The 18,922-nt window shown below is 35.4% G+C and overlaps 1 long non-coding RNA gene across 1 annotated transcript in view; it reads left to right on the top strand.

Moving 5' to 3' along the window:
* LOC104652989 (uncharacterized) overlaps positions 1–18,922 on the top strand; it is a 155,696-nt gene that overhangs the window by 45,146 nt on the left and 91,628 nt on the right. The window contains exon 3 of the long non-coding RNA XR_012517854.1: positions 18,423–18,559. This is a non-coding gene — a long non-coding RNA (uncharacterized LOC104652989). The remainder of the gene's footprint in view (positions 1–18,422; positions 18,560–18,922) is intronic.

The following is an 18,922-nucleotide window of genomic DNA, read 5'->3' as shown; positions in this document are numbered from 1 at the left end:
CTGTGAGCAGTGTTTTTTAGTTCTCCTTGTAGAGATCTCTTGCCTTCCTGGTTAGCTGTATTCCTAGGTATTTTATTTTTTTCATGGCAATTATGAATGGAATTGCATTCCTGATTTGGTTCTCAGGTTGACCGTTGTTGGTATATAAGAATGCTATCAATTTTTGTACATTGATTTTTGTACCCTGAGACTTTGTTGAAGTTGTTTATCAGTTGAAGGAGCTTTTCGGCCAAGACTATGGGATTTTTTAGATATAGGATCATGTTATCTATGGACAGGCATAGAAAAGATGACCAGAGAAGAGCAGAGGTAAAAATAGACAGATTGGAAATATCAAAGGTTAAGAGAAGGCAGGCCCTTGCAGGATATTTATGAGTAATTCATGGCAATAGAAGCATATGACATCAGCTAGAACAGAGGGGAGGTAGAACCACAGACAGCGACACACATATCTTCCTCCCCTTTTTGGAGATTTCTACAGAATCTAGTGAAAGAATAAGGCCCAGCCACTCAGTGGCTGGAAGGTATTAATCCAGTGGATTTAGGGACCAATAATAAAATTGTTTACCTTGATAACAGAACAATGGATTGAGTGAACATCTAGATCTTACCATTTTAAGCACAGATACATTAATTCAACTATTTATTAAGTTTCGTTTGTTGCATCAACTATATGTTGTACAGCTACTATTTACCAGGCAATGTTCTGAGGCATGGTAATGGCAGTATAGTAGACATAGAGATCAATGGAAAATAAAGGAATTTAGAAACAGGTTCAGATGTGTCACCAATTGTTTTTTAACAAAGAAACCAAGGTAATTCAATAGGGAAAAGCATATAAATGGCATAGACAGTATAATTATATAAACTTACATGTACATTAATACTCAGGGCATACACAAAAGTAAAAACAGTATTTCTACTGTTTAATGAGTTGTTGATACTTTGTTTTCTTTCTCTAAACTTTACTTAGCGTTACGTAATTTTTACCCTAAAAATGATATTTGAAGCAAAATTGTTGGTATATGGTGAAGCTTAAGTTGTTTCTTTCCTACTTTCAGAAGCTTGGAAATATAAACCCAACTCTGATGTTAATCAAGACTAGGTTTGGCTTCTCCTAGAGCACTTTAATGGCTTTGTGTTTTGCTGTGTATTATCTAAACTCTCTAATTGTCAGTTTCCTGCACCGTGGAATGAGGCTAGTAATAACGTCTACTACAAATGCTATTGTGAAGATTAAATGAGATGCAGTGCATAGCACTCAGTGAGTGCTTAGTAATGTTTCCTAAGAGCAATGATATTAATAACAATGGTAATAATTAGCATGAGAAAGATTTTAAAAATGTAATATCACTCTGCTTGAAATTAAACGGGTGAAGGATATTGCCCTCACTATTTCCTTAAAAGTTTAACTTTAAGATTTAATTGCTGTTTATGGAGGATCATCTGGTGGCTTCAGTTCAAATATATTTGATTAGAAATGGGCGTAACAATAAGCCTAAATGCTGAATGAAATTCAACAACTTCCCTCTAAATTATTTGATTGGGAAAGTTATTAAAGGCTACCGTTGACAAAACAGCTCATGTAATTGCTCATTTAATGGAATGATTTTTATTTGTATTAGATGCTAAATTCTCATCAATTATTTAGGTGTAAGTTTGTTTCTTGGGAAAACTATTTTGACTTCTTGTTCTTGGCCACAACAATGTAAATTTCCAAATGATAAGTGCTTCGATTTTTTAATTTATTTTTTAGTTTCCAAACTTAGATTATCTTTGTTGAAATGAGTGAGGTCTCTACTGCCAGCCAGTGTTCAGTATGTCCCATCTGCCTTTTTTGTTCTTTAAAAATTTCCTCTGATTGGGATGAAATTTGGTACTTGTACACAATAATAAAGCCCTAGCAGAAGGAAAGATGTAAGTGACCCAATAGTATCACACTCCAGTTATTCAGAGATGTTTCCTGATAGTCTCGAATCACACAGGTGGCACTGGCTTATTATGACTTCTGTCCTGGCATTCTTACCATCACACCAAATTGTGCTTTGCTCTAGAAAGGCAACATAAACTCGTGTCGTCATTGAGTTCTTTCTCATGAATCTAGAAAGACCGACAGCAAGCCTGACTTCCCAGTGAAAATATGATTTGTGATTTTTAATGAATTTCAATGGAGTTTTGTAGGAACTTAATGATTTAATTGCTTCATATTGAAAAGTGGCTACCTATTATTATTATTTTTTAAAACCTTTATACTTAAGACTAGTAGATGTGGTCTGAGTGTCACTCAAAGTGATTTCATAAATTTTTATGGCACTTAGTGCAAGTACACTTACATATTAACTGTGTTACATGTTTCAGCCTCCACCACAGCCCTGGCCAGGCTATTTCATCCCCATTTGTGATTCAAAAAACTAATGCACATGAGGTTTCATTTCAGAGTTCTTGAGCCCTCAGTTTGTGGTGTTATCTTGCTTTTACAGGGAGAAAAAGAATTACTTAAAACTAGAAAAAGTATTGTCTTTCATTATGATCAGTTTATTATGACTATTATTGAAAGAAGTAGATGAGGAATAAATGCTGCCATAAATACAAGATACCTCCTGACAATGAGTATCTTGATGTGACAACTAAAATTTAAAAACCAATTAACTTAGATGATTGCAGTTCTTGGCCTCATTGGACACTTATCAGCAGTAAAAAAGAGTCAAGTGAGAGAAGACACGTGTTAGTCATGAAGCAGAACTTATATCTGTTTTTTCTTTCCAACTCCAAAAGAAGTATTCTGTAAACATTGCTTAGATACAAATATTTTGGTGCTGTAAAGTTATCCTAAAAGTCGGAAGTTCTTTGGAGTGGGTGGCCATGTTGACTTATCCAGGAAGGGATGTGAAAATTCAGTCTTTCCTGAGGAAGCTGGGGAGAGACAGGAGACAAAATTGGGTTTTGGTTATGCTTTCTGTGTTATGAATCAACCCTTATTACTCTTGGAGTGGGGGTACCTAAGTCGTTGCCAGTTAGTGTTGGGTTTTCTAATATTTATGAGAAGATAATTTTAACAAACAAAAGCATGCTTAGGAAATACACTGTTAGGAAGTATAACCGCATGATACCAATGATTGCATTTGAATTTTTTAATTGTTTCTTAGCTAATACTCACATTTCTTACTATACTTAGTAATATTTCACTATCATCAACATGTTCAATTTTAATTAAAATTATTAATTATCAATATAATGATCATGTAAGTAAGCTTTCATTTATCAGCAACATAGACTCTCTCTCTCTGTGTGTGTGTGTGTGTGTGTGTGTGTGTGTGTGTAAAACGTTCAATAGTTTTGTTTCCAAAACTGTGTTCAGGACCTCAGAGTTATCTGAAGGACCACTCTGCAGTTTTCAAATCTGACTTGCATAAGCAGAGGTCATAAAGATAATGCCACTGGAGAGAGAACAAACTTGTATGCAAGTTAGTTTTAATCAAATGAGTTTTCATTAAAACTAGCATTTTCTCTTCGCTTATAACTACTTTTTTACTTTGAATAAAATGTGGAAAATATTACACAAGCCATAGTTAACAGATACTCATATTCAGTTACTTAGAAATTTGATTTAATTAATTCTAAATAAATAAATGTACTGCATACAACATGGCATAATCACAATATTTCCATGGCGAGCATATGTATTCAGGGTATTTGCCTATCTTCTCTACCCCTTTCCTGCCCATCCCCCTACTGCAAATACAAAATGAATAAACAACCTGTATGGAATATATCAAGTTTTGACTCTTGCTTTAAAGAAATTAAACTTTCAAACTATTTGACATTTGTCTACCTCACATTTTGATAAGAATAAGCTGTGGGGAGCAAACTTTCTACTTCAGGTGGATTCAAGGACAGTGACTCAAGCCATTTCTTGCACCATCTTTGTCAGCATTAGCCAAAATGAGATATTTGTGCTTGCTATGAAGTCAAAGCAATCAGCCTCTGAGAATGACACTATACTGCACAGTATGTCACAAGATTCCACACTAGGACTGGTGTGCTGGTGATAACAAATGGCAACAAAACTCTTCAATATTCAAAAATTGTTTGGATTAGTAGAACTTTTCCAGTCTTCTTTCTTAATTCATGGTTGATTGATGCAGAGCTCAGGTTGAAGCCTTGATGCACTCAGAAGCCACAAGGCACACAGGCTACATCCTCAAGAGAATTGAGACTTTTTTTTTTTTTTTGCAAACTGTTTCCAAATGGTGCTCCTCAGTTGACCCTGCTCAAAATGCAACCCCTGTTAGCAGGTGGAAGTAGTTTAGTAGGACACCTCCTCTGTCAAATGTCAGAAAAATGATTTTGAATCACAAATGCCACGAAGCACAACCAATGTCAACAATTACGGATTAAAATATCACCTACAACAGATGTTTGAGTGTTTTCCAGACAAGAGTCTAGAATTTTACCTGAGATGAAACTTTAATTTAATCTCATAAGAAAGCAAATGAGACAATTGTCTGCCCCCTCCCAGAAGGATACTTTGGGTCTGTGGATTGTTACTCTGTTTCTAGAGGTATTGCTTACTCCATCTTTGCCAACTCCAAAAGAAGTTTGGAGGTATTACTTAGTCCATCTTTGCCAGGTTATAGGATTTGCCTGGAACACCTGTTAATAAACATACTTTCTGACTATTCATATGAAAATCACTAGGAGATCAGTCTGGGAATGGTTATCTTTACCAAGAGCTTCAGAAGACACACTGGGGAAAACTGGACCCTGTATACCTCAAAACATCATTATCAAAGGATTCCTTTTCTTTCCTTCCCTTCCCTTTCCCTTTCCTTCCTTTTCGATGGAGTTTTTGCTCTTGTTGCACAGAGTGGAGCACAATGGCATGCAATCTCAGCTCACTGCAATCTCCACCTCCTGGGTTCAAGTGATTATTTTACCTCAGCCTCCTGAGTAGCTGGGATTGCAGGCATGCATCACCATGCCTGACTAATTTTTGTATTTTAAGTAGAAACGGGGTTTCACCATGTTGGCCAGACTGATCTCAAATGCCTGACCTCAGGTGATCCACCTGTGTTGGCCTCTCAAAGTGCTGGGATTACAGGCATGAACCAATGTGCCTGGCCCTGTCAAAGGATTTCTTTGGTAAAATGGGAAAAGACTGTTTGTATCCAATCCCAGTAAGAATAAAACACTTTAAATTGCATCAAGAAAAATGATGTTACAGGTGAGGAAGAAGATCTTTAGCATTATTTTTGGAAAGTAAAAGCATGAAATCTGTTTAATGATAGAATAATCATTCAAATCTGGATATTTTACATAATCGGTCTTAGTTCTTGAAATTATAGGATCATCAAACAGTGATAGAGTTATCATAAAATAAGAATCATTAATTTGGAATTAAATAGTGCAGCAAGGCCTACTGCTCACACACCACCTTCAAAAACAGGTAAAAAAAAAAAAAAAAAAAAAAGGATAAAACAGAAGACCAAAGGTTTGTTTTGTTTTATTTGGTTTTAAATCACAAATGCAGGAAAGAGGAGTGTGACAACTGGTAGAACTGGCATTTAGTAGAGCAGAGTTTTAGGAAGAAGAGGGAATAACTCTTAGAGTACTAATGTATCAAGACATATGAGATGATATGGGTAGCTATAAAAGACAATAGATTTTAGATATGAAAATGTAAACATTGATATAAAGGGCAATTAATATCAGGATTAATGCATAATTACAAGATGGAGCTAATAAGCTATTAATAAGAAGTTGTTAAATGGGGCTCAAAATAAGGTATTTTTTTTTAAAGTAAGTCTAAGTATGAATAAATGTTGATTTTTGAGAAAGAAATCTAGAATGAAAAGATAGCATCAATAGGGTAGAGTGAATAGAAGGATGAATTCAGTGTATATAATTGGGCTGACAGTCGATTGATGTAGAAAATTTGCCTAGATTAACTATAACATTTGTGGAAAAATATATTTGTTTCTTAACTTTGAGTGGCTACTAAAATAGAAATAAAATATTTCATAATGAGTGTTTTTTAAGTGAGTGAATGAGGTAAATTCGCTTGTGCAGAAATTGAGATTGAGTAATAAATCAAAATCCAGCTATACATCATCTAAACAATGTAAGGGGAAATAAAACACATACAAAGAAAACAAAATGGCATGAGACGACTAGTGGCATTTGCCTCTGGAAAAATTAGAATTCAAAAAGGGTAGAGAAGTCATATTTTGAATGGCTGAAAGGAACAATCCACCAATAAAAATTAGATATCTATTGACAAAAAGAAAAAAAAGATAATCTAGGAGGAATACTTAAAAATTTAATTCTAAATAATTAATGGATTAAAGACACGATTTAAACACAATTTAGAATTGATTTAGGAAAAAAAAAGAGAACATTATCTGACACAGGTTTGTGGAAAAAGACGAAAGTAGTACTTAGGAAAAGTTACAGAATTTTGTAGGTCTTTTACAAAAAGCAGAAAGGTCAAAATTAGATGAATACTACACAGAAATTATAAAAGAAGTTATTGAAAACTATGCTTATCAATAAATCTCACAAAATGTTGAGCAGAAAAAGGACAGACACATAAGATTACATATGCTACGATTCCACTTACACAAAGAACAAAACCAAAAATCATCTAAGTTATTAGAAGTCAAAATACTGGTTGCTCTTTGGTGTGTGTGGGTGATGGGGAGTGAATGGTTGTTAGTGATTGAAATAGGAAATCAGGTAGGAGTTTGGTAAGAGTCCAGTTTTTCATCTGCTTGTTGGTTACACAGGTATGTTTAGTTTATGGACTGTAATCAAGCTGTGCACTTAAAATATGCATGCATTTTTGATATGTATATGTTATATAGTATTAGTGATAGATATCACTAAAAACCAATTAAAATTAATTTAACTAGTGTTCAATTCATGAGGCTTGAAAAAATACAACAAAGTTTAAATTGGTGTTACAACTTAGGCAGACAAAAGGCAACAACTTTTAAAATTAAGGAAAAGTACCCACTGTCTTCTTCCTAGCTATCCAGTTCCTCTCAATATAATACATTTGTTCATCTACATAAGGAATAGGTTCTCTAGATACAGAATGGAGTGCCAATTAAATGTAAATTTCAGATAAACAATAATTTTGTATTATAAATGTGTCCTATGTAATATTTTTGTTTGCCAAATCTGACAGCCTTAAAGATGATGTCCATGGGCATTCCTTCCAGCATTATTGGTAATAATGTGAAGAACTTATATCAAGATCAATGTTTATCAGTAGCAGTATGTTACATGGCATAGATGGCGTGTTCATACCATTATATGTTACAAAGAAGGAGGTTGCACCATAGGGACTATCATAGACAAAACCTCCAAGACATTTTTAAGCTAAAAAAAGTTAAAGATAAAACCCAGACACAAAACAATAATATATATTTCTTTCAGTTCATTTCGATGGTATATTTACAATAGAAAAAGGCTTGAAGGGTACACAGACTCCATTGGTGACAATGGTTCCTTCTCTTGAAGGAACAGTGGGGATTGTTGGTTGAGGAGAGGTGGATTGGGGGTTATATAAAGATACTTTAGCATTATTCATAGAAAAATGGATTACATATTGTTACTAACGGATATACAAATCAAAGGAATAGGTTTATTAAAAATGTATCTTTGAAAGGAAGCCAAGTAACATGTGAGCTCATAATGACAAAATGGTGCTTCAAATAGTGTACTCCTTTAAAGCAGCAGCATTGACTCTTATATGCTAAATGATGATAATATTCCTTTCTAGTGTTTCACCTTTTGCAATTCACATTTCCGTATGAGAAAACTATGACATGGCTAGGAAAAGTAATGTGCTACTTTAAATGTGACCTTGGAAACTCATCAGGGATAGTTCAGTCTACCAAAATAACTTTGTGTCTTTTTCCACATATTTGGCTAGCTGTAAAACATTAGAAGAATCAGAAGCCTGATGAGAATGAATTATCACCACTCAAAAGTAAAACATCAAGTGGAGAGATTTACACAGTAGGTCAACTGTAGAAAAGCAGGATAAATGCAAAGTATTTATTGATAAACCATCTTGAATCAGTGCCAGTGTTGTAAATAAGCAGGAAAGAAATGTTTCAAGATTTGAAGGTACAAACTCGATGTCTCAGATAACTCTCCTTTCCACACTGAGTTATGAGAGTGTATAGTATTCAGTCTCTTATCCTTTCTTTTGGAACACTTTATTGATGGTCCATGGCAGGCGTCCCCAGACTTTTTACACAGGGGACCAGTTCACTGTCCCTCAGACCGTTGGAGGGCTGACACATACTGTGCTCCTCTCACTGACCACCAATGAAAGAGGTGCCCCTTCCTGAAGTGTGGCGGGGCGGGAGGGCGGATAAATGGCCTCAGGGGGCCGCATGTGGCCCGCGGGCCGTAGTTTGGGGACGCCTGGTCCATGGTTAAGTGCGGAGAACAATATCTGGGTTATGGATTCAGCAGCAGAGTCCGAGATGAGTCTGCTTCCTGAAACTGCTAGTGATAATGTCTTCCTCCTAAATATTACAAATATTAATAACAATTTTTAAAGCCTCATAAGTCAAGCTGATCTGCTTCCACAAAAGGAAAAACTAAACCCCATATTGAGAATACTAGTAATGTTTGAATTATCAGAATTAAAAGGGAGTGCCAGAATATCAGAGCAGATAAGGAGAAAGATGTTTTTAATCCAAACCTCTGTTCACATGGGCATAGCTTAGCACTATGGCATTTTAGGAAAGCAGTATTTTTAAAACCAAAAGACTGTATCTGATCTGAAACAATTATCTGTCCTTCGACTTCTGTAGATTTATTATCTGGGAACAAAAGCAGTACATATTCAGTGTTCTTAATGTATCAGGCACAGGATGAATTCAGGAAGAACCCACTTCACATTTAATAATTGTATTAATTGTGTAAAGACAGATTCAAATGTATTCTCAGTGTAACTTTTCAGTTCACTATTTGCTAAGCCTAAACTTCTTGTGGAAACTTCTGACTTGAAGATTTATTGTGAAAACCGACTTGTGATAATGCATATGAAATTACCTGGAAATATATAAAGAATTGTACAAAAGCACTGAATTGTTTTGAATCCATGAACTTTTTTCCTAAGTCTTTTTCCTATATAAATCTGAAATTTTAACTAGTCTATGGGTTGTACACTTAAATGTATCTATTAAAGGAAAGATTTATAGAAGTAAGTAGTTAATTTTTTAAACTTACAAATTATGGCAAAACCCTCTTAAGATGTGGTATCGGTTTAACTCCAGCTGTGCACTTATATTTAAAAGGAATCTGCCCTGAGGATTGTGGTTACATAAGACATCTCATGTTTAATGTTTATTTATAGGTTCTTGGCAAATCCTCATGGAATCTTTTTAATGCCAACTTAAAATTGCTGAACCAAATATTCATAAGATGCTTTTACTTAGACAAATTGCATAATTCACTGGTAGGTACAAGAAAATTTCCGTTTTAAATTAAGTTTTCTTAGCATGAAGTATATATGGTCAATCCTCTAAGGTAGTCAACTGATTTTATGAAGAAGATTGATACTTCCTCTCACAAAAGCATTACCACACATATCATCCACCTATTTAGGGTCCCAAAATTCTATTTAAGAAGAAGTGTCACCAGGCACAATGGCTTATGCCTGTAATCCCAGCACTTTGGGAAGCTGAGGTGGGTGATCATGAGGTCAAGAGATTGAGATCATCCTGGCCAACATGGTGAAACACTGTCTCTACTAAAAATACAAAAATTAGCTAGGTGTGGTGGCATGGGCCTGTGGTCCCAGCTACTCGGGAGGCTGAGGCAGGAGAATCCCTTGAACCTGGGAGGTGGAGGTTGTGGTGAGCTAAGATTGTGCCACTGCACTCCAGCCTTGTGACAGAGGGAGACTCTGTCTCAAAAAAAAAAAAGAGTAAGTGCCTAGGCAAGAACAATTACTAGATGGTGGAGATATTCAATAGTCTCTATTTGATCATCATTTGATCACTGTGAGCTGAGTCTTTCCCCTCCTCCCTCTCCCCAGGAATGTATATGGATTGTGAGTTAAAAGAGGTATGTTTTCCTTTTGGGTGACAGAGCAGGTGTTTCCTTGCTGAGCTATGGTACCATGCTATATTCTCAAGTTTTATAATAGCAAGTCCAGAATTGTAACATCCCTCCCTCCCTCTTTTTTTGTGAAACACTGGCTGTTCTTGAAAATTACTTTTCCACAAGAAGCTGAGGCTTTGAAAAAGGTGAACTGGAATATTACATTGAAAGTACATTTGAATCTCAGTCTTTACACAATTAATACAATTATTAAATGTAAGATGGGTTCTTCCTGAACTCATTCTGTGCCTGATGCATTAAAGGCACTGAATATTTATTATGTAAAAAAAATGAATTTGTTTATTTATAGTTTTATTTAATGCATTTTATGTGCCTACTAAGTGCTGAGGGGAGGTCCTTGAGGGATTTAAAGGTGAACAGAAATAAATAAAAATGTGAAATAACATACGTAAACAAGGGCATCAATATATTTCTACATACTTAGGAGGCTGAGGGAGGTGGATTGTTTGAGCCCAGGAGTACAAGACCAGCCTGGACAACATAGCAAAATGCTGCTGTCATAAGATAAAAATTAATTAGCATCAAATATGGCACTGGAATGCAACACTTTGAATTTGATTTGATTGTGGTGTGGAATGACCTTTGAGTGGTTGTGTGTGTGTGTTTGTTGTTGTTGTTTGTTTGTTTGTTTTCTTTTAGTAGGTTCCTACCTGAGCAAAATGCCTTAAGGGTCAAAGGAGATTTTCAAGTCTGTGTGCAGGCGAGTGGACTCAGAAAAGAGGAGACATGGTCTTTGCACTTCTGAAAGTCACAGCAGACAAGTAAATTAAATTCAGAAGACACACTGTTGTCTTCCTAGCATTACGTAGACAAATCCTAATTTGTGTGAAACTTCAATTAGTATTTGTCTTGATGAGTAGTTGACATACTATTACTTAAATTAATTCCCCTGCCAGGTCTTTGGGAGAATTCTACTCAGTGCCAAACAGTCTGTTAAAATCTTGCTTCCCAAGCCTGTGCATTCCAAACTGGAAAGTGTGAGCAGCTGCTTCCCATGGCTGAGGAGAAGGGACTGCCTTCTGCGTCCTGGCTGCAATTTCATCTTGTTTGCATGAACCCAGAGCCCTCTCATCAGACCAATCTCCTAGCAGTTTTCCTAAGCCCTAACATGTCTGTAGAATTCAAACAGTTTCCTCATTACTTTCACATACATTATCTCATTGGAGACACCCAAATGGCCCAGGGAAGGTAAGCAAAATGGATATTTTGATCTTCACTTTACAGTTGAAAAAACTGAGCTTGGTGGACATCGTTTTTCCTATCACAGCTGGATTAAGACTCAAACCCTGGTTTTGGGATTAGAGTCCAGGGCCATTCCTTTATACCACACTGCCTCTGCTTTTAAATTTGAGTTAGTTTGTATATTATACCTTGAGACCTGAGGTGGAGGACAAAGAGAATAGAAGATTTTAGAGTATAATTTGAATCTTTGTAATATCACAAAACATTCCAGATATGATTTTATATTATTGGGATATGCACACACAATTCTATTATTGCTATATTTCTGTTTTTTTCTACTTGCACTTTGCCCCTTGGGTCTGGTAGTGGTTTTGACAAAACGAAACAAAAAGTCTTCTAGTAGCTCTGAAATGGAGAGAAATTACTTTAAGATGACCACTTCTCCAAAAGAGTCACCTTTCTATGAGTTAGGCAGATCAAATTCAATTGAAATTTTTAAATCAGCATTTGATCTTGTTGCAGATGTGTTGCTTCGTGAGTCATGTCTTATCAGATGTATGCTATCCACTATTGAAAATTACATTTGTTATTGTTGTTGTTATTGTTGTTTCTTGTTTTGAGACAGAGTCTCTCTCTGTTGCTCAGGCTGGAGTGCAGTGGCATGATCTCAGCTCACTGCAACCTCCGCTTCTGGGTTCAAGCAATTCTCCTGCCTCAGCCACCTGAGTAGCTGGGACTACAGTTGTGCCCCACCATGCCTGGCATTTTTTTTTTTTTTGCATGAAAATCACGTTTATAAATTCCAACAATTTTAATTAAATCTTTAGACCTTCTTTGTTCCAGCATGTTGTTGGGTCTCAGGTTTCTCATTTGTAAAAGGAAAAGTTCAAATTATGATCTCTAAGGTCTCTCTGGTCTTTATATATCTGCAACTTTTCCCTAACACTCTTCTACCAGAGAGTAGCCATAGCGAAATATTTTATAGACAAAGTTAGTGTACATAATGACAAGTATTACTCATTCACAGAATCTTGTTTAAGACATGTCATCTAACACTGATGTAATCAAAAGGACATCGCTTATGTATTAACACAAATAACTTTTCAAAAATTTGAATGTACATGTATGCCATACAGCCTTATAGATGTTTTATACATCCATTATCATTGTAGACAGTTTAACTCGTGACAAGTTAAACAGCTCATTGTTAACTAAATAACCGCTGATATTTTAAAAAAAAAAATTGATCCAGGGTTAGATATAGCCTTTCTGTTGAAACATTTATGATATATAGATTTAATTTATGTAAAACTACTCTATTATTCATATACTTTATGCTGCTCATAGATTTTTAATTTTTTTATTTTACTCTCTGCAAAACTATTCAGTAGACTTCTAGGCTTTAAAATCTTCAAAAGAATGAACCATATTTACTTTGGTTATTTTTCTACATTATGCTATGATTGAGTCCTGTCAAACGGGGTAAACACATTCTTTTTTGTTGTTGCTTTTTAATTATACTTTAAGTTCTGGGGTATTTGTGCAGATCTTGCAGGATTGTTACATAGGTATACACATGCCATGGTGGTTTGCTGCCTCCATCCCCACTTCACCCACGTTAGATATTTCTCCTAATGTTATCCCTCCCCAACCTCCCCACCCTCTTCTATTGCTCCCCTAGCCCCCCAACCCCCACAGACCCCAGTATGTGATGTTTCCCTCTATGTGTCCATGTGTTCTCATTGTTCACCCATTTGTGAGTGAGAAAATGCAGGGTAAACATATTCTTTATGTCATTGTACAAGGAATAAATCCAGACATAAAAAATAGTACCATAGCTAATATCTTAAGTAAATCATATTATAATCTTATCTCATCACCAACAAAAGTATCCTAGAATATCTAATAATTCAGGTCACAAAAATTCACAGATAGTTATGTAGATAGGTTGATATTACAGTATAGAGTCATTTGGGTTTTCTATTTTTTGTGTTTGTTTTTAGATAAAGAATTTAACCTATAATACAAGTTAATAATGTATTATCTATAAAAATGACTTCCCAGGTAGTATCTATTAATAGAAAGCTGTGGTTAATATAGGAGAATGCTATGTAGAGACAAACATTATTGTATAATTATTATAAGTCCTGAATAACGAAGTTATATATGAAAGGAACCATTTGATACTTATCACAGGTAAAAAGACACATCAAGAAAATATGCTGTTTCATTGTGAAAAGTAGTTACCTAAATAAACCAAAATATGGACCAATATTAGGTTTTAATCCCAAGGCTTATTTCCACTTAAGCATGACTTGCCATAATTAGCCAAGGCTATTGACCAGGACTTAAAATGTGAAAGATGGCTTCACCATGAATTAGCAAAGAATGATCTGAACAGTTCACATATTCCTTTTGGGAGGTAGAATTGCAAATGTCTGATATGTTGTATTTACAGCACCAGGCTTCTCGCTAATATTGTTAGCAATTCAAGATAGCATTTTTTCCTACTACTTCACCACATTTATAAACCATAGTGCATTTTGGTGCCAGGTGCAAGGGAATTCCAACTCGGAGATCCAAGTTAGAGGGTTCTTTTGGTTGCCTTTTATTTATTTATTTATTTATTTTTTCCTGGCCAGGCCAAGAAACTAAATAAAGCTAATTATTTAGGAAGAGGATCTTTTGGATCTGTTTCCTTTAAGAGTGCAGTATATATGATAATGACTTCATTGTCATCAAATAGAATACAATTAATTTTATTTTTTAGTATGTTATCAGCAAGCAAACCACCAGTATTAGCTCGATACCATCTGGGAGTGACAGTTTCCTTATTACAAAATATGTAAAAATATGGATTCCCTTAAGGAATCTGTTGCATTGCATCTGCTCAGATTTTTGTTATATGCTAATGGTTTTAACCCAGCATATGAAGCATGCAAAAAAAATAACTGAAAATTTTCAGCTAAATTACTTGTTTCACATTTAAAGTGTCTCAAAGATGGGGAAAGCTACATATGCGGCTTTAGCTACAGGGGATTGAGCAGAAACAAAGAAGGAAGGAGCGAGCATGTCTCTTCTTACCTGATGTTTAGTCATCCCCATCTTTGTCTCCAGAGAGAGTCTGACTGCCCACATAATTAAGGCCACTTGATATGTGAGGGAGGTGTGGAGAATGGAGCTATCTGATGCGAAATCCCAAATGAGCCCTGGTTATAACAAAGAGATGGTGACTGATAAGACAATTATTATCTGTATAGCTCTGTGTTCATAATATATTAAACAATCACAGTGATTAAAGCGAGCTATTATAATTATGAAACTATTCTCTGGGATAGCGTTTCTTTTCTTTCAATCCTTGGCCTTTTTGTATTTTCTCACCTTTATTTTACTTGGATGTGGAAAATTCATTGGAATGAATTCTGCCTATTGATGAAAGAGTGTGCTTGGGTGTGAGCCAAAAGCATGTAGCAGATTTGAAATGCTGGCCTCCGAGTATCAACCATTTAGGGGAAAGACCTGTTTGTGAACGAGACCATAGTGACAAGCTGAATTTGGTTTACAGAGTAATTCCAGGGCAGAAGTTTTATGCTGGGGTGTTGCTTCTCCTGTTTGATTATGAAGCTATTGCTTCTGGCTGGCAGAATTTTCACATGTGTGAAACAATTTGGTATGAATTGCTTTCCCATGTCTGTGAGTCCTCAGGCTCCAGAGTGTGAAATGTGCTAGGTATTATATTTTCATCAGCATCATCACAAGATATAACTATTTATTAAATTCTAAAATTATTATCAATGATTTATAATTCACATGTATTTATCACAGTTGATATTTTCCTTTTCTGATAATAAGAATGGGCCAATGTCTCTTTATAAGAAACATAATGGACATAAACCACTATAGTTCATAATAACTCTTTAATTTCTTGATAATTTAAGCAGTGTTGGCTCCTCATATAAAATATTCTCCAAAAAGGTGGAGTACATGAGAAACAGGTTATTACTCCTAAACAAAGTGATAATTCAGTAAGAAAGTACCATATATTGTTAAATCCATCTTTTGTACTCCTTCCAGGCTCCATGGAGTGAATGTCTTTTGGTTATTGTACTGATGAAAAACTCTGAAGCACATTGACCAAGTAAATATTAATATCTCCAGCCTGAAAAGACTCCCATAAGATCTATTGATTATAAATTTTTCAAAAAACACTAGCATAAAATAAAACATAAATCCGTTTCTTTTTTAGTTGCCCATCTTGGAACTATTTTTTTTCTTTATCCCTTATTCACTATAGTTCCTTATCCTGTTGCCTGCTGTTTTTATTGTTGTTTATGTGGGTTAGATAGATTGACCTAGAGTAATCAATACTTTTATACACACAAGTGCCATAACAGGAAATAATGTTTTATGATATAATTTGTAGACTAGTCATTGCCAATATGCTCCTCCCAATAGGAAAGTTGGCCTAGTTTCCCTGCAGAGTAAAAATAGCTACTAAAATGATAAGGGGTGGTGTTTAGTTGTGATCAAAATTAAAAATTTGCAAGCCTTAAGATAAAATAGTCCTTGATTATCCAGAAGTAGCTTGGGGAAATAAAAGAAACAGAGACATCAAATAAAGAAGAAATATTACGTTGGCTGTGTTTGAGTCAGCATATAGCAAGAGATAAGAATCTCTTTCTCCCAGGAAGTAATATAGTAAGCTACATATCTCCTAAAGAAGAATGGTCACCTGCAAACATTCTGTATATAACAACTTGGAACCTATTTTAAGTCTTAAATTTCTCTCTTTTTTTTTTTTAAATTTTACTTTAAGTTCTAAGATACATGTGCAGTACATGCAGGTTTGTTACACAGATATGCATGTGCCATGATGGTTTGCTGCACCTATCAGCCCATCACCTAGGTTTTAAGCCCCACATGTATTAGGTATTTGTCCTAATGCTCTGCCTCCCGTTACCCTCCACCCCTTTTCAGTGTGATGTTCCCCTCCCCGTGTCCATGTGTTCTCATTGTTCAACTCCCACTTATAAGTGAGAACATATGGTGTTTAGTTTTCTGTTCCTGTGTTAGTTTGCTGAGGATGATTGCTTCCAGCTTCATCCACGTTCATGCAAAAGACATGAATTTATTCTTTTTTATAGCTGTGTAGTATTCCATGGTGTATATGTGCCACATTTTCTTTATCCAGTCTATCATTGATGGGCATTTGGGTTGGTTCCAAGATAGTTGGAGAGGTGAACAAAGTTCCCTGGTTCAGCTGGAATTTAAGATCAGGCATCTATACAAACATAGCTCAAGCTCCTAACTATAGCACAGGACAGGGAACTTATTTGAGTCTTTAATTACAACTTCTGCAAGAAGGAATTGAGTGTATTAGAATGTTTGTTACAAGTGGGAACCTACTTAGGATCTGTTAATGAACATCAAAAATTCCATATAGAGTTTTTCTTATAGTATTTATTCTGTACCATATCTAAAGGAGTTAACACTTAGGCACTTAAATCTTTACTAAAACTGGCCTCTTCTCAAATGTCAATCCTCCAATATTAATAACATTTCATAACAGCATTCTGTCCTAGAAGTCTCCTTGAAGTTCCTTGAATCTTGTCTTCTACTTTCATACCAGAAAGCTAGGGAGAGTCAACTTTGTATTGTGCCTCTACACATGTACTATTCTGTTCTGTTCTGTTTTTTTTTTTTTTTTTTTTTTTTTTTAGCTTTGAATGCTAATTGATAGGGGTCAGGGAGGAGAGTTACTGTTCATCATCTAAAAGGGAAGGATGTATTTTATGTTACAGCTAGACACCTGTGTGGAAGTACTGCCAAAGGGGAGTTTGTAATGGATCCCAGTGAGGTCACAGTTAGAGGATTCTTCCAGTATATTCCTGATGAGGTATTCAATAACAGATTTAAGTGGTACTTAATGTTTCCCCACTGCATGCTGTCAGTAGACTTGAAACAAAATCGACCTGGAGTGTAGCTTTGAACTTGGTAAGCCAGGGGAGCTTAGTAGAACTTTACTGATGAGCTTGCAAAAGATAGGTTTAGTTCATAAAGGTATAATTAAAAACATGGCAGCGTGAAACTTGATAAAGCCCACCTTTTAAATAATTCAGGAGATGAAACATTACTTTTCCTTCTACCCCTTGATGGTATGTCTCTGTAGATATCAAGGCCATTTTATTTAAAACTTATTACTGTACTTGAAAAGAAAATGTATTCCTATGCTCTTGTAATTTTGTTTTGCAAAACTGTATAGGAAGAATGTTCAGAATGAGTTACCAAGAAAATTAAAATGTGCAAAAAGTAATTTGCTTTGGAATGTTTTGTAATAACCATTTGAAAATTCAGAAAAGTCATGTATTTGATGGGCCATGTTGGGTAAGAGCACTTCATATTTTGTTCCTTATCATTCCAACTTCAGGGGCTGGAGGAGAGGGAGAGGTTCTGGTTTTGCTGGCCTTGCTCCTCAGCTGACCTGACTTTTGGGGTTTGACTCTGGCCTGGCCACATGGTGATTAGGGCTGAGGACACTTTATCATTGGCCCAGTTAAAGTTAATCATTAGATTTCTGAGTAAACAATTGGTAAGGGGCAAAAAAGGGGGTCCCTTTCTATAGCCTTACTGATCTGATATGATATCAGCTTAATGCTGTTGGTTTTGCCCAGCAGGAGGATCCCTGGACCAAGAATGCAGCCAGCATGAAAGAAAGCAGAATCCAGTGGTAGAGATGGAATCTTAGCTTTCTTGATGACTTGACAATAGCCATACCTGGAACATGTTCCTTAGAACCTTTTAGTAGCATAATTAAAACAAATCTATTTGTTGACTAAGCCAGGATGGGTTTTGTTACTTGAAACAAAATTAATATTAACTCCCAAAGTGAGCCATTTCACTTTCTGTCCTTCTAGCTCTAATTTCAATATAAAATTCAATGCACTCTCCCTAGTATGGTAGTAGTATGGCTCTGCCAACTACTTCTCTATTCTGCCCAGCCCCTTCTCATTTAACAAAGGCCCTTGCAGATTACACACCTCATTTAGCTGTTGTCATGAGTATCTCACTATCTGATCTTCTGTCCATGGCAGGGTCATCCTTCAACGGATCTCTGGAAAAATTCACCTCCTTTTGAATGCCTTCTTTGTGACTCTTCTCATTTTGCTTCTCCAAGTGTTTTACACTGATCATAGAACATAATTGACACTTCATTATCTATTGTCATTCTGTAAGTCAATGTTTAATATTATTATTCATTTTATAGATAATGTTCCACTTCCACTGAAGAGGTGAATAAGAGCTTTGCTCATGTTTAGGTTTCAGCTCATCACATTCACAAGACTGTCTCCTCTTATATTAATATTATATTTGAAAGTCATGTATAAATGCCACTTGAATAAAAAGATGAGAGGTTTGCTGGTAACATATAAGTAGAAAATTCATAGTTCCAATTTCCTTACATTAGTATACTTACATTTTCAATTCAATTGTATAGTTCTTTTGTACATAGTGTCTGTATTCTAGTATCTTTATGACATATAAAGATATATTCTAATATCTTTGTGTAGTTCTTTTGTACATAGTGCTGTAT

Source organism: Saimiri boliviensis, chromosome 5 (assembly GCF_048565385.1).
Source record: "Saimiri boliviensis isolate mSaiBol1 chromosome 5, mSaiBol1.pri, whole genome shotgun sequence".
NCBI classification, from domain to species: domain Eukaryota; kingdom Metazoa; phylum Chordata; class Mammalia; order Primates; family Cebidae; genus Saimiri; species Saimiri boliviensis.
This window is presented reverse-complemented; position numbering and strand designations above follow the sequence as displayed.